General features: G+C 35.9%; 2 pseudogenes; one reads left to right on the top strand and one right to left on the bottom strand.

Moving 5' to 3' along the window:
• The first annotated feature begins 472 nt into the window (after window positions 1–472).
• On the top strand, window positions 473–2,360 carry LOC143544671 (F-box/kelch-repeat protein At3g61590 pseudogene; annotated as a pseudogene).
• A 1,831-nt stretch (window positions 2,361–4,191) lies between these two features.
• The window catches only part of LOC143544679 (hydroquinone glucosyltransferase-like), a 36,879-nt pseudogene continuing 26,003 nt past the window's right edge, over window positions 4,192–15,067 (bottom strand).

Consider the following 15,067-nt stretch of genomic DNA (forward strand, 5'->3'; position numbering starts at 1 on the left):
CTTTAGATTTGAGACTGCTTCTTGGCTGATGTTTGATTGATAGCTCCATCTGCTCTCATTAGTACTTTACCTAACTTTTATTATTATATCATCATTTTGATTTTTAGAGTATGTTTTTGATTATGTTCAACTGGGTACAAATCTTTATATGGTAAGTAAATTTATTTAGATCATAATATTTGTTGTGGGTATCTTTTCTTGTTCATTTTCTTGATTTCTTCACAGCAAAAAAATGAAAATAATAATAATAATGTTATAATAATTGTTGTGATAAAGATGTACTTGTTTGTCTTGATAGTGACTCTGGTTTTGCTGTTTCTTTTATCATCATTATCAAGAATATGCCAAAGGGAATGTTTTTATATTTAAAGAATCTATTTTTATGCATCTGTTTGGGAAATTTGGGTGATTTTTTATTAATTTGCATTAATCTGGATCTAATATGAGGTTATTTACTGGTTCTTGATCTTGTAATTTGAATATTTTTTTATCTTTTGATTTGTTTTCATGTCAAAAACTGTAAAAAGATACAATTTTGATGAATCTTGATTATGTTTCTTGATCAGGTTTGTTTGTTTGAATCTTGAATCTTGATCATGAAGGGTGAATCATCATGGGCTAATCACTATCTTGATGACAATAAAGATTGCGATTTGTTCGGGTCACTCGACCCGTTTTCGGAGACGAATGGCGAGGGTAATATCGACAATTCATCCGCGGTCTCGGTCATTTCGCTCCTGCCTGACGATCTGCTAGAGCGGATCCTCGCTTATCTCCCGATCACAAGCATCTTTCGGGCCGGTTGCGTGTGCAAAAAATGGTGTGAAATTGTGAACTCAAAGCGGTTTTTATGGACCGTGTCACCTGGTTCGTCTCAAAAACCGTGGTATTTCATGTTCACGAGTTCAGACGAGTCGAGCGGGTACGCGTACGACCCTGTTTTAAGAAAATGGTACGGGCTCGAGCTCCCGTACACGATCAGGTCCTCGCGATGGTTCATCGCGTCGTCGAGCGGGTTAGTTTGTTTCATGAATAAAGATAGTAGAAGTGAGCTTTATGTGTCTAATCTCATGACGAAACACTGTTTTCGACTCGGTGAGTTGCCCGGGTTGCGGGTTTGTGACTATAGTGCCCTCTCGGTCTCGGTTGATCGAGTGTCACGGTCAACGACCTACACTGTGACTGTTGTAAAATCTCGACAAGTTCCTGAAAACTACTTCCAGTGGAACCTCTCGGTCCACATGTACGACTCGATGACGCTGACGTGGACGACACCCGTTACTGAGATGCTGACCGGGTGGCGGGGCGGTGACGAGAGCGTGATATGTAACGGGGTTTTGTATTTCTTGATTTACTCAACCGGGTCGGGTCAAAACCGACACGGGCTTGTGGGTTATGATCTTTCGACCCGACAACCCGTTAACAACCTGTTGGCACGCGGGTTTATCCGGGTCCCGTGTGCTTTAACGTGTGGGCGGTTAATGAACCTTAACGGGTCTCTCGTGATGGTGGGTGGGATCGGGAAACAAGACCGTCAAGATATTATTACGGGTATCGGGATTTGGGTTCTTGAAAACATGAAATTGTGGCGGGAAGTGGCCCGAATGCCACATCGGTTGTTTCAAGGGTTTGGTGAGCTTGATGACGTGTTTGCTAGTAGCGGGTTTGATGATTTGATCTACATTCAAAGTTACGGTGCACCCACGCTTTTGGTGTTTGATTTGAAAAAGAGTCAATGGAAATGGTCACAAAAGTGCCCGGTCAATAAACGGTTTCCGCTTCAACTGTTTTCCGGGTTCTGCTTCGAACCCAGGCTCGATATCTCACCGTAACGGGCCCGGCCCGTTATGAAACAGTAAGGGTTTTCTGTAAGGTAATTGCTTTATATTGCAAATTTGTGTTTACACAAGGGATTATTATGTTATTAGATTTGCTAAATCTTGTGTGTTTGATATCAAAAAATGCATATTCTTTATCTTGTCTCCCTAGCATGATGGAGAGTTGTACCCTGTGCATGTATGGTGGTACATTGTACCGTTTAAAGTTGATTAGAGCCCATTTTGACAATTGAGAAAGGTGGTTTCTTTTCAGAATGTACAACTGGTATTGCACAATGTACAAGTGACTAGGTGATTCTACCAACCCATGAAAATTGATATTACACCCAGAAAAAAGTGAAAGGTGAAACCACCTCAAAGTTGTCACCATCTTTAATATATTTAATTTTTGTCACAACTTACTGTTATGTCAAATTTAACCTTGAATTATATAAATTTATGTTGTATTTATAAGGCAAAGCCTTTAAAACGTCGAAGAATTAGAAGGTCTTAGGTTCAAGGCTTACACGTTCAAAGAAAAAAAAATCCCAGATTTTAGAATCTTTATTTTATGGGCTCAAATTGTAACTTATGTTCGACTCGCTTTAAGTGTTTAATTGGTTAAATTCTATGCTATGGTTGGTATAAGAAACTATTTTGGTAAGATTTGAGCATTCCTAAAAGTAATAATGTGGTTTGGTTGTGTGACGGTACAACAATCATGATTGGTGATATTAGGCTTGTAATTTCCAAGTATAGAATGGAAGATGTGTTCATTTAATAAAATGCAAAATGTTCTTTCTTTATCTAGAGGAGTAATGACATTAATAAAAAAGATTTTTTTTCCCTTTTGAAACAAGGACCAGAACATTCAGGATCACCTGGCAAATAGATAAACATTCAGCCCTAAGAACGTTTGAACTCAGGACCTCTCATAAGAAAATTTTGAGGACTACCATTGAAGGAAATATATAATTTTGTGTTTGATACGGTAAAATGATACGGAGTTTATTGTATTTTGATGTTATTTGTGTAGGAAATGATAGGAACATTAAGAGAGTGTTTGAGATTGCTTATTTTCACCAACACATTAACTTGCCAAGTTAATAAGTTATCTGAGATTGCTTATCTTGTGAGATGATAAGTTAAAAGTCAGAATATTCTGACTTACTAACTTATGAAAAAAAAAATTACATGGATGTAAAATAAGAAATTCCAAACACCCCTAAGAGCATTCCCCATTCCACCCACACACCATATTTACATCATTTTCTCTATCTTTAAAACTAAAACTATATTAAAAATAATTATATTTTCTCTATGTTTTAAATTAAATAATACTTTTCCGACATTTATCATTACATTTTCTTATAACGTAAAATATTAATGTTTTGTTACTCGTTAGCATTAAACATTTAATCTAGGACTGATAGTTTTTATAAAGATGCTACATTTGTGCCGAAATTGTATTTTATGTATGTTGTGATGATGTCTTAACTTAGGTAATTCTTTAATATGTTTTAGTTTCGAAATCTTAGTGAACCTCATAACACTTTCTTTATTCTGCTGCTTATAGTCGAGGATGGTCGAGGATGCTCAGCCCTGTATTGTTTGGGCCGACGGTTAACAATCAACAAAATTCATTTTTAACCCTTATAGCTGTTTGGTTTCGTAAGCCTTGTTTGGGCCCGATTTTAGTTAAAGTAAAAGAGAGGATACAATTGTGGCATGTGGGGTTAGGGTCGCCGACCCTTAGCCCAACCCGTTTAAAACTTCTTGTTTACTAAGTTATAAGCTCTAGTTTAGTCTCTGTTTATATCACGTTATGTACTTTCAAATGTTGTCACTTACTAAAAAATGCATAGTTGCCACTCATGAATGTAGGTCAATCTAGCTAGACCGAACGACGTTAAATCCTCGTTTATTGCTTTTCATTTGTGTTTGGTTACGTGTGTGTGCAAGAATACAAGATCCTAATAAATTTGCAGTCATGTCTAGAGGTGGGAAAATAAACCGATTAACCGAACCGACCCAAAAATCAAACCGAAAATGAACTAGTTTGAAACCTATTATGTAGAAACCGGTTTGGAACCAATTAAACCCGTAGGTTCGGAACCGGTTTGTAATTTTCTCTACCAAAATCGGTTAACCGAACCGAAACCGGCCAAAACATGAACCAAAACCGATCATAACCTGGTTAAGAAACCAGTTTTAACCCGAATCGAAACCGATCATAAACCGCGTTTAACTTTTGTTGATAAAACCAAACCGGTTTCTACCCAAACCAGTTTTGAGTTTTAAATCGGTTTATGCATATCTAGTCACGTCAAAGAAACAGAAAGAGAAGTGATACATTTTTATTATTAACTTTAAGTTAACTTATAAATCTTCTTATGTTTTTTTTACCATTACTATAATTAAACACCATCTTTTCTAAGCACGCTAAAAGCCCATTCGTAAGTTCTTGAGTCCGAACTCGGATCGCTCTTTCTTCTTCTCCTACTATTAAACTCTTGACAACCTGAACAGTCTCTAAACGATCCGCAATTCCATTTCCATTTGGCTTAGCCCTCAATGCAACTTTCAAACTCTCGATTAACATTATAGCGTTCATCTTTTGTTCAGCATAAAGTGGCCAAACAATCATCGTTACCCCTTGAACTTAGTTTCAAGAACTGAGTTCCAATCGATTGAGTCACACCCCCCCCCCCCCCCCGCCCTGTTGAGCCATGACTCAATATTTGAGCTTGTGGTGCCCAGTTGAGTACCACCAGCCCATGGTCTTTATATTTTTTTAAAAATGTCACACCTCGGCTTAGGGCCTAGGAGTGTGACCCATTAATTGGTACATATTTTGTAAATATATCAGAGTTGCGGGTTATTTAGCGGAATACTTTGTTTATAATTAAATATTAATTTATTTTGAAAACTTTTTGGATAATAAATACTCGAGTGTTTGGTTTACAAACCTTGTTTGATCTTGTTTGCAATATATTAATAATTAAAAACTGAGCCATCTCCGTATAGCGAACATCTAACTCCATAAGTGACTCTAATTCCTTGCTACATGTGCTAAATCTGTTCCTTGAAATGTGGGGGGAAATACGTCATCGATATGCTGATGAACACGTTGACGCAAATATTTTAATACTTAATTATTCCATCGAGACATTACTTAGACCTCGAACCAACGTGACTTAAGAAATAATCAAGTTATGAAAGTCTGTGTCACACCCCGACTTACGGCCTAGGCACGCCTAGTCCGTAAGTCGGGGTGTGACAGTCTAAATAACTATTACAAACTCCAGCTCAACTCGAAACCGTTCAGCGAACACCGCAGCGTTCGGGTACTTAGAAACTACCAATATACACAAGATAACCGCCACGAGAACATTACATAGGTCCGACCCAACGTGGCGGAGACATTATCAGGCGTGGTGCACTGTGCCCACCATATACCCACATATGTTAGGATCCAGACAAATATATACGATAGTCTGAGTGCCAGCGATTACCTTTGTTTATAACATTTTAGGGATACATTATCCCATGTAATCATTTAAAGACTCGATTTAGAAAGTTGTAAAGAGTTTGGACGCATTCACCTTTGTTCTTTGATCAGTACCTCCATTGATTTATACTTCTGGTTACCTCGGACCTATAGTACGAGAATAACCTTTTATAAATACTAGATCATTGATCCAGATTTAGACCTTTAGTCCTTTTGCATAACCTTTATCTTGATAATAATTTCTTTATACAAAATACCTGGACCTTTAATTCAAGATGTTTATCATTTATACACTACGTTCCTGTTTTATGAAGAAACGTACATACTAGGTTTCTTCTTTCTTAAGAAACATTATAAAATCTTTATATTCATAAAGAAATAATATTTTATTTATACCATTGTCTTATGAAAATTATATTTCACTGATTATTCAATCAAGGTATGGGCTATATCCCTGGCTAGGGTCTAAGCTATATATAATATAATCGAGCAGAATTCGTACCTTATATGGCTACTTTATAAGAAATGCATAGGCTTGACACGGGCATCACTTTCACACATGTCGGAACGTCGGGAACGAGGCACGCACTTCGAGGTTAAGTGTGTGATGGGATGAATGGGGTTTCATCCCATGGTCGCCTATTTATAGCCAACATGCTCTGATTATTCTTGTCCTTAAGCATCTTTTCGCGTCTCGAGAAGTAGACATATAGGTCTAATGTGTCGACAACTAGACTTGCCACATGTCACCACGTGGTGACATGTGTTCTATGACGTGTTTCCATGTGTCAAAATGTGTCAGGATAAGGTGTAGTCAATTCGTGTAGTGCAAAGAAGTTGGTGTTCCCTTCGCGTATCATGAAACAACTCTTTCTTGATTTCTGTGTTTTGTCATTCGCGTATCGCGATCTGTTCTTTCTCGATTTCTTCACGTAGTACGAAGAGTCCCAAGTATTAAAATTTTCATTTTAGTACATTAACTTCACAACTTGACATATTTAGCCAAAATCTTAGAGATGTTAAATCCTCTCCACCTTAAAATGAATCTCGTCCTCGAGATTCGTTAAAATAGATGTTTGTATTTCTTTATCATCTCTGATTCTAATTCCCAAGTAAATTCCGGTCCTCTTTGGGAATTCCATCTAATTTTGACTAACTTTAGTTTCCGCTTTTTTTATGCTTCTTGAATTTAAATAGAGGTTGTTCCACAATTTTAGATTTTCATTTATTTCAACTTCCCTTAAAGGCATAGCTAAAGTTTCGTTAGCCAAACATTTAAGTAAGTTAGAGATATGAAATACATCGTTTATTCATTTCATCTCTTTGGGCAAACGTAAGCGATAAGCTACAGTACCAATTCGTTCTAGTATCTCGAATGGTCCAACAAAATGAGGACTTAACTTTCCTTTCTTTCCGAATCGTACAACACGTTTCCATGGAGAGACTTTCAATAGTACTTTATCACATACTTGAAATTCCAACGGCTTATGACGGGAATGCGCATAACTCTTTTGTCGATCTCTTACCGTCTTAAGTCGTTCACGAATTTGTAATACCTTATCCGCTGTTTCTTAGACTATTTCAGGTCCAAACATTTGATTATATCCAAACTTAAACAAACATACCGGTGTTCTACATTTACGTCCATATAAAGCGTCGAACGACGCATCTTAAATACTTGTATGATAGAAATTGTTATATGAGAATTCCATTAAGGGAAGATGATTATCCCAACTTCCTCCTAGGTCGATCGCAGAAGCTCGGAGCATATCTTCTAGCGTTTGAATTATTCTTTCACTCTACACATCAGTTTGAAGATGATAAGAAGTGCTAAGATGCAGTTGAGTTCCTAAAGCTTGCTTGAAACTACTCCAAAAATGAGACGTAAATCGATTATCTCGATCAGATATGATAGATAATGGCACACCATGTAATGATACAATATTGTTTACGTATATTAATGCCAATCTATTCATAGAATAAGAATCATTGATAGGTAGAAAATGAGCGGATTTGGTTAACCTATCGATGATAACCCAAATTGCATTATGTTGACGAGCGGCCTTTGGAATTTTTGTAATAAAATCCATAGTTATCATTTCCTACTTCCGAACAGGTAGTTCGGGTTGTTGGAGCAAACCAGAACATTTTATGCTCAGCCTTAACTTATAAACAAGTTAAACATTGTGCTACATACAAAGCAATGTCCCTTTTAATTCCATTCCACAAGTAGTTAGGCTTAAGTTTTTGATATATTTTGTCAATACTGGGATGCATCATATACTTTGATTTGTGAGCTTCATTCATTATCTTTTCGTGTAACTCTCCAAAAATTGGTACCCCGGATTCTATTACCAAGTCTGAGTATATCGTCGTCTCCTTTAAATAAATAGTCAATCGCACCATTTCGTTTTTCTTCGCAGATTTTGTTTTCTTCAATCGCTTGCTTTTGAGATTTCTTGATTAATCAATTAGATATAACTGAAGTTATAATCTTAAAGCTCCGACTCTCTTAGGTTTCTTATGTTCCTTGCGACTAAATGTGTCAGCCACAACATTGGCTTTTCCTTCGTGATAAATGATTTCACAGTCGTAACCGTTTAAGGTTTCCATTCATCATCTTTGACGCATGTTGATCGAGTTCTTTCTGATCAAAGATATGTTTCAAAATCTTAAGATCAGTGTACACGATAAATTTGACTCCATGGAGATAGTGCCTCCATACTTTCAAAATGAAAATTATAGCACCTAACTCTAGATCATGAGTTGTATAATTCTTTCGTGTACTTTTAATTTCCGAGAAGCATAAGCTATTACTTTCTTTCTTTGCATTAGTACACATCCCAAACCTGAATGGAATACATCAGTAAATACAACAAAATCTTCTGTGCCTTCTGGCAAGGCCAGTATTGGTGCGTTAGTAAGATTTTGTTTAAGTAAGTCAAATGCTTCTTGTTGCTTAGATCCCCATTCATACTTAACATTCTTTCGTGTTAATGAAGTTAAGGGAACTGCTATGCGGGGGGAAATTTTCGATGAATCTTCGGTAATATCCATCCAAAGCTCGGAAACTTCGGACTTCAGTTGTCGACCTTGAAATTTCCCACTTAGCTATAGCTTCAATTTTGGCAGGGTCTACTTGGATTCCATTTGAACTGGTAACATGACCAAGAAATTGTACTTGATGAAGCCATAATTCACATCTTAAAACATAACGTACAATCTCTCGTTACTAAGTAATTCAAGTAAGATTCTAAGATGCACTTTATGATCTTTTTCCGATTTAGAATAAATGAGTATATCTTCGATGAATACGATTACAAATTTATCTAAATAGGGTTTGCAAATTTGGTTCATCATGTCCATGAAAGCGGCTGGGGCATTCGTAAGTCCAAATGGAATCACGGTGAACTCGTAATGTCCATACATTGTGCAGAAAGTTGTCTTTGGAATGCCTTGTTCTTGAACCTTCAATTGATGGTATCCTGAACGTAAGTCTATTTTAGAAAAGAAGCTCGCTCCTTGCATCTTATCGAATAGGTCATCAATTCTAGGTAGCGGATACTGATTCTTAATAGTTACTTTGTTCAAAGCTCTATAATCGATACACACCCTCATAGATCCGTCTTTGTCTTGACGAATAATATCAGAGCTCCCCAAGTTGACTAACTAGGTCGAATGAATCCTTTCTCTAGCAGTTCATCCAGTTGTTTCTTCAATTCTTTCATCTCTGTTGGAGCTAAAAGATATGGGGCTTTGGCTATTGGAGCTGTTCCAGGTTTCAAGTCTATTCTAAATTTGACTTATCGATTAAGTGGTATACCTAGTAACTCATTGGGAAAGACATTTGGAAATTTCGTCACTATAGGTACATCTTTTATCTCTTTTGGCTTTGATTCCTCGGTAACGCATGCTAAAAATGCTAAATAACCTTGGTTTAGACATGTGACAATCGTCAATTTCAGGTTAACTCCGTTAACTCAACTCCGTCAATTCAAACTTAAGATCATTGAATCTGTAACGCACACCTCATTACATTTAAACTAGGGTTTAAATGACGCTTGACACTTACTACATGTGTAGTCTTTCGGGAATTGCACCGAAACGCCATCGAGTTGACGCAAACGATTAGTGAATAAACGAAAAACGTCAAAACAATAATTATGTGATAATTATGTGTTAGACTTATGTGTTATGTGATAACATTGTTATAAACGTTAACTCAATGTGCTAGAACTAATTATTTAAGCTAGAGAAGTAACATTTGGAAGTTTAGGGACTAAAGTGTAACATGTTATTATTATTAATATTATAAAACCCTAACTCCTCTCTCCCTTCCCCTCACAAACCCGACGGCATCAAACCCCCCCCCCCCTCTCTTCACGATCGGCTCCAATACACACACAAAATACTTGATTTTGATCTTGGTTTTTCACCATTGAAGCATCCTACATCCGTTTCTAGCCATCTCCTACCTTCCTATTGCTTGTATTGGTGCTTTTGAAGGTATAAATTACAAACCCTAGGTCCGATTTTCATAAGTATGGTGTTCATATGTTTTGGTTTTGATTACATGATGTATTGATGATGATTGATAACTAGTATTGATATTATTGCATGTTAATTGTTGTGTCTTTGAGTTTGAGATCAAATAAAACCCTAACCATGTATGTATGTATGGTGTAATTGATATGCATGGATAGTGGTTATAGTGTCTAGAAGGTTATATGGATGATTTGTGGTCCATAGATAGTTAAATTGTTGAGTTTGGATGCAAACAGTTTCTGGACAGATTGTGTTGTTGATGTTTGATTGACTGTAACGGGGTGTAAATGTGAAAATTGATTGAGATAATTGATACTACAGTAAACTAGGTTGAGTCTAGTTTCTAAAGAATATAAATTTGCAATTTTTGGACGTGTAAAAGTTAACCTTTATGATTTTACAAAAACGTTGTGCAAAGCTGAGTTGTTAGACCTGCTGTTAGGTTGTTTTGTAAATGTTATATCTCATTAACTACGAGACCAATTGGGTTGGTTCCACTTCTGGAAGTTGACTTATTGAGTTAGGAACCTAACCCAAGTGGTCTTGCATTTTTTGTATTTTTCATTTAACGGGAATTTCAAATAACATTCTGTTGCGCATGAATTTGACTGTTATGAGCTTGCTGTAGTGTTTTGATCAATATGAGAAATCTATGTGGAATAAAAATATAATAAAATATGTTCTGGAAACCTAAGACATACATGCTTTTGTGATGATTTTTGGTAAATTAATTGAGATGCTATGATCGTTGGAATAGTACAATCTTTCAAGTAGAATTTCTGTCTCGGTGAAACTAGCTGCTGAATTTTGTGAAAATGCATGAAACATGATAATTGCTAGTTAATTGTTATGTTTTGACCAATTTTCCCCTGCGGGGAATACTTGCTAAATAGTTGTCGTGTTTTGACCAAATTGCCCTTGCGGGGAATAATTGCTAGTTAATTGTTATGTGTGACCAAATTGCCCTTACGGGAAGTAATTGCTAGTGAAGTACATTATGAATACACGACACGTAAATAATTGCTCACACATGTAACGTATCACAAATACACTTGTTAAAGTCACACACGATTCACAAACGAAACACGAAACATGTTGTGTGCATAGGAATTATGTGCCGGGTCTAGAGACTCGATATTAGTTCCGATACTTAGAAAACCTCCTTATTGTTTTAGAATGCTAGAGAGAGTTTTCTGTAACGCGCATCACTTGGTGGTTTATTTTGGAAATTTTTCGCAAACAGTGAGTTTCACTTACCCCTTTAAACTGTTTTCAAACGCTTTTCACTTGGGGAGATAACATACTCTGAAAACACATTTAAGATTTTGTTAATATAGATTATATATCACTTGTAAAGACTAAGTGGCAAACGCAATAACTAAAGTCCTTCATTCACATCGAACCGTTTAATATTGGATAATAGCGAGTCATTGTTGAGTAGTACTACTGGGTTTGACAAACCCCACCCAACGCTAAACTCGACTGGAGGTCGAGTGGGTGTAATCTTGGCTAAACACATACCATGGTCGGGATAGACCTGGTGGCAAGGCAAATGATAAACAGTCAGCTTCGGTGTCGAACACTTAGTAATACTTGTTTTATAGGCTAGCTACCTATAGATATATAATTGACATAACACTATCTGGTAACGCAAAACGCTGAAACGCAAAACGCTGAACGCAATACGCTGAACGCAAACGCTAAACGCTTTATTTTATATAAACTTGTGAACTCACCAACCCCGTGTTGACACTTTTAGTATGTTATTCTTAGGTAGCCGAGGCGGGCGCGCGGTTTAGGATCATGCATTGCTTGAAACACTTTTAATTATGCAAACTTATTTTAAACTGTTATCATTGGGTTTTAAGTCGTCCTGCGTGACGCAACATTGGTTTCTATGGTTTTACGCTTCCGCATTTAATTACTCGTAAACGTTTTTATGGTTTGAATATAACTAATGAATCCGATCCTGTTAGTTCACACCCTCTGACGGTAAAACTCCGTTAGCGGAATTTGAGGGTGTGACAAGAAATTTTTTAGATTTAATCATGGAGATTATGCTAACTTGACCATCGTTTTTGTCACCGGCAATTTGAATTGTTCGTTTATCAAAAGCTTGGAGTTCTATGGTTTTCTTATTACAAATGATACGGGCATCGTTATCGGACAACCAATCCATACCCAGAACTATATCAAAGCCATCTAGTGTCATAGGCAGTAACTGAACAGGTATGACGTAGCCTGCTAACAAGATTTTTTCATTTTCTAGGATTTCTAAAATCTTAACTATCTCATCATTGTCCGTTTCTACGTTGAAGGTTTTATTTAATCTCTTTAAAGGTTCGTTTAATAGACTACAAAAGTTATCATCTATAAAAATTTGATTTGCACCTGAATCCAATAAAATTCTTGCATAAACGTTATTAACTAAGAACATACCGGTGATGATGTCCGTATGTTTGCAACCTTTTTGGGGTCGAGTAAGAAGACTCGAGCATTTCCCTTCTTCGATTCATTCTTGGTGCTGCTTCCTCCAACACCTCCACTAGTAATAGTCTTTTTATTTGGACATTCAAAATTAAAATGTCCAATTTTCTTGCAATTAAAGCAAGTCATGGATTTCTTCTAACAATCAGCTGCAACATGTCCTGGTTTGTTGCATGAATCCCAAATTGTAGATGTATATGCTTCAAAGTGACATCGACCCCTATGATACCTCTTACAAATCTTACATATCGAATAATTAGGACTAAAACCTCTTCTTCACTTATCAACCCCCTTTCCCTAGAACTGAGTATTTCCTTTTCCCTTATTGTCACTTGTTGCATCACCATTCTTATCTTTTTTTTTCGAATAATCAGCTAGTACCATGGCAGAATCGACGGTTTAAGAAAACTGGGACGTTACCATGTCTCAGATTTCCCTAGGTAACCCCCATAAATAACGGGTCACCTTTCTTGACTCTGGTGTAACCATACAATATTCTTGAAACTTCTTATTGTAATCTTTCAGACCACCTTGTGGTTGAGGAACTTAGTTTGAATCATGTCCGTCTCATGCATTGGACAAAACTTTTGTAGTACTAATTATTTAAACTCTTCCCACTTCAATTATTACATGAATTCTTTTCCTTTTGACATAATCAGAGTGTTCCACAACTCTAACGCTTTACCCTTGAACATTTGGGACGTATAGAGAATCCTCTCATTCTCGGTACATTTGCTTATAATTATAGTCGACTCCATCTCCTCTAACCATCTTGATGCAACAATGACGCCATTGTCGCCATGAACTTATTTGGGTCCGTAAGTCTTGAAATCTTTAAAAATACAACCTTCAATTCTAAGTTTCTTTTTAAAGTTTCGATTAAATTTTCACTAGAATTCGCGAGATTAGGATTTTACGGTTTTGTTGGATTGTACCGTCTTGTGGGATATTGTGTTTCACTTTATGAACTGAACCATCTTTCATAGCTTGAAATAGCGGGTTCATATCTTGCGTTATCATTTCTTGCATTTTTAGTTTCAAATTCTTGGGTATCTCTTAAGCATGTTTGGTTCGATTGCTTCTTGTTTTAGAAGATTCCTTGTTTTATGAAGGATTATTTTGATTTTACATCTGTAATTATAAAAGATTTTATTTAGAACCAACGATTTTATTTATATACAGGTAGATAAAGTATCACACAAACCGGAATATCTTACAAACAAAAACTACAAACATAAATACTACAAATTGACACAGAAACAAACGATACAATTACAACAAGATAGGATTCCCAATATTTCATGTAGTCATAAATACTACAAACTGACACACACTACGAGGATTGACACGCAATGTCACACCCCGACTTAGGGCCTAGGCGTGTGAACCATAGTTGGTACCTGCTTTGACAATAAATCAGAGTTGCGGGTTTGTTTTAGCGAAAGTCTTATAATATAAAATATTCACTTATAAAATGTCGGGTTAAAATACCCGTTTGGTGTTTATAAATCATATTTGAGAAATATATTCTTTTCTGCGGAAGTCTTAAATAACATATTAGTATAATTGAAAACTCGGGTTTAAATACCCATTTGATATTTCTAATATATTTCTTTAGAAAACATAACTCTATATAATATTTTGAAATAAAATATCTGAGCCATCTGATAGCATCTAATGACTAATTCTCCAATCTTCTATTCTGCCTTGCATGACTGTTCTAACATTTCTTTTTTTCCTGTAAAATGGTTAGAAATACGTCAGCACACAGCTGGTAAATGACGCTCACTCTGTAAAATCTTTTCAATACTTTTGTGAAATCAACAATAATACCTTTGTGACTACTCATTAGGCACCCAACTAAATTGGGATCAAATTACCCTAAGTACCTTGTACAATTAATTATATACACAATATCATTTCTCTGAACAGTACCGTAGACTTTCAGAGGCATGTTGATGATATGCATGGCCTCGGGGAAATTCCGAGTTACCATGTATGAATGGATCCAGATACATGTATACTCTTAATCAGAGTGTCCGTTTCTTATTATTGTAACACAAAGTTTTAAAGATTCGTAAATCCTATGCAAATATTATGACTCTAAAAGAGTTTGTAAAGGTCTAGGGCGTATTCACATTTTCTGTTTATAATCAATTTCTGATACTGATTCCTGTTTTCTGATTCTGCTTGTTGTTTTGTTACCACGGACCTATAGTACGAGAATAACCTTTTGTATAAATAACTAGATCATCGATCTAGCTTCAGACCTTTAGTCCATTTTGTATAGATTTAACCTTGATAAAATTTTTTGTTTATATAAAACATTTGGACCTTTAGTCCCTTTCTTTATTTACCAATTATATGCTATGTTTCTTCTTTAAGAAGAATCATTAGTTTAACTATATTCTTTTTATATGAATATTATATTTCTTAATAATAAAGAAATACTATTTTGATTATACCCTTTATATGAATGCTTATGTTTCTTAATCAAGAAGAAACTATATTTTGACTATAACCTTTGCTTAAGAAAAGTTGTATTATTCTTAATCGTAATCAAGGTTTAGACTATACCCCCGACTATGGTCTAAGCCATTTATAATAAATAATAACTTAGGCAAAACCCCTACCTCGCAGGGGTATTAGGAGTTAGATATTAAAAACCTATCGAGCAGCACTTCTACTCTATATCGCGTATCAAGCT

Source organism: Bidens hawaiensis, unplaced genomic scaffold (assembly GCF_021521415.1).
Source record: "Bidens hawaiensis isolate Kalapana, Puna unplaced genomic scaffold, B.hawaiensis_p1.1 tig00013678_1, whole genome shotgun sequence".
In the NCBI taxonomy this organism is placed as follows: domain Eukaryota; kingdom Viridiplantae; phylum Streptophyta; class Magnoliopsida; order Asterales; family Asteraceae; genus Bidens; species Bidens hawaiensis.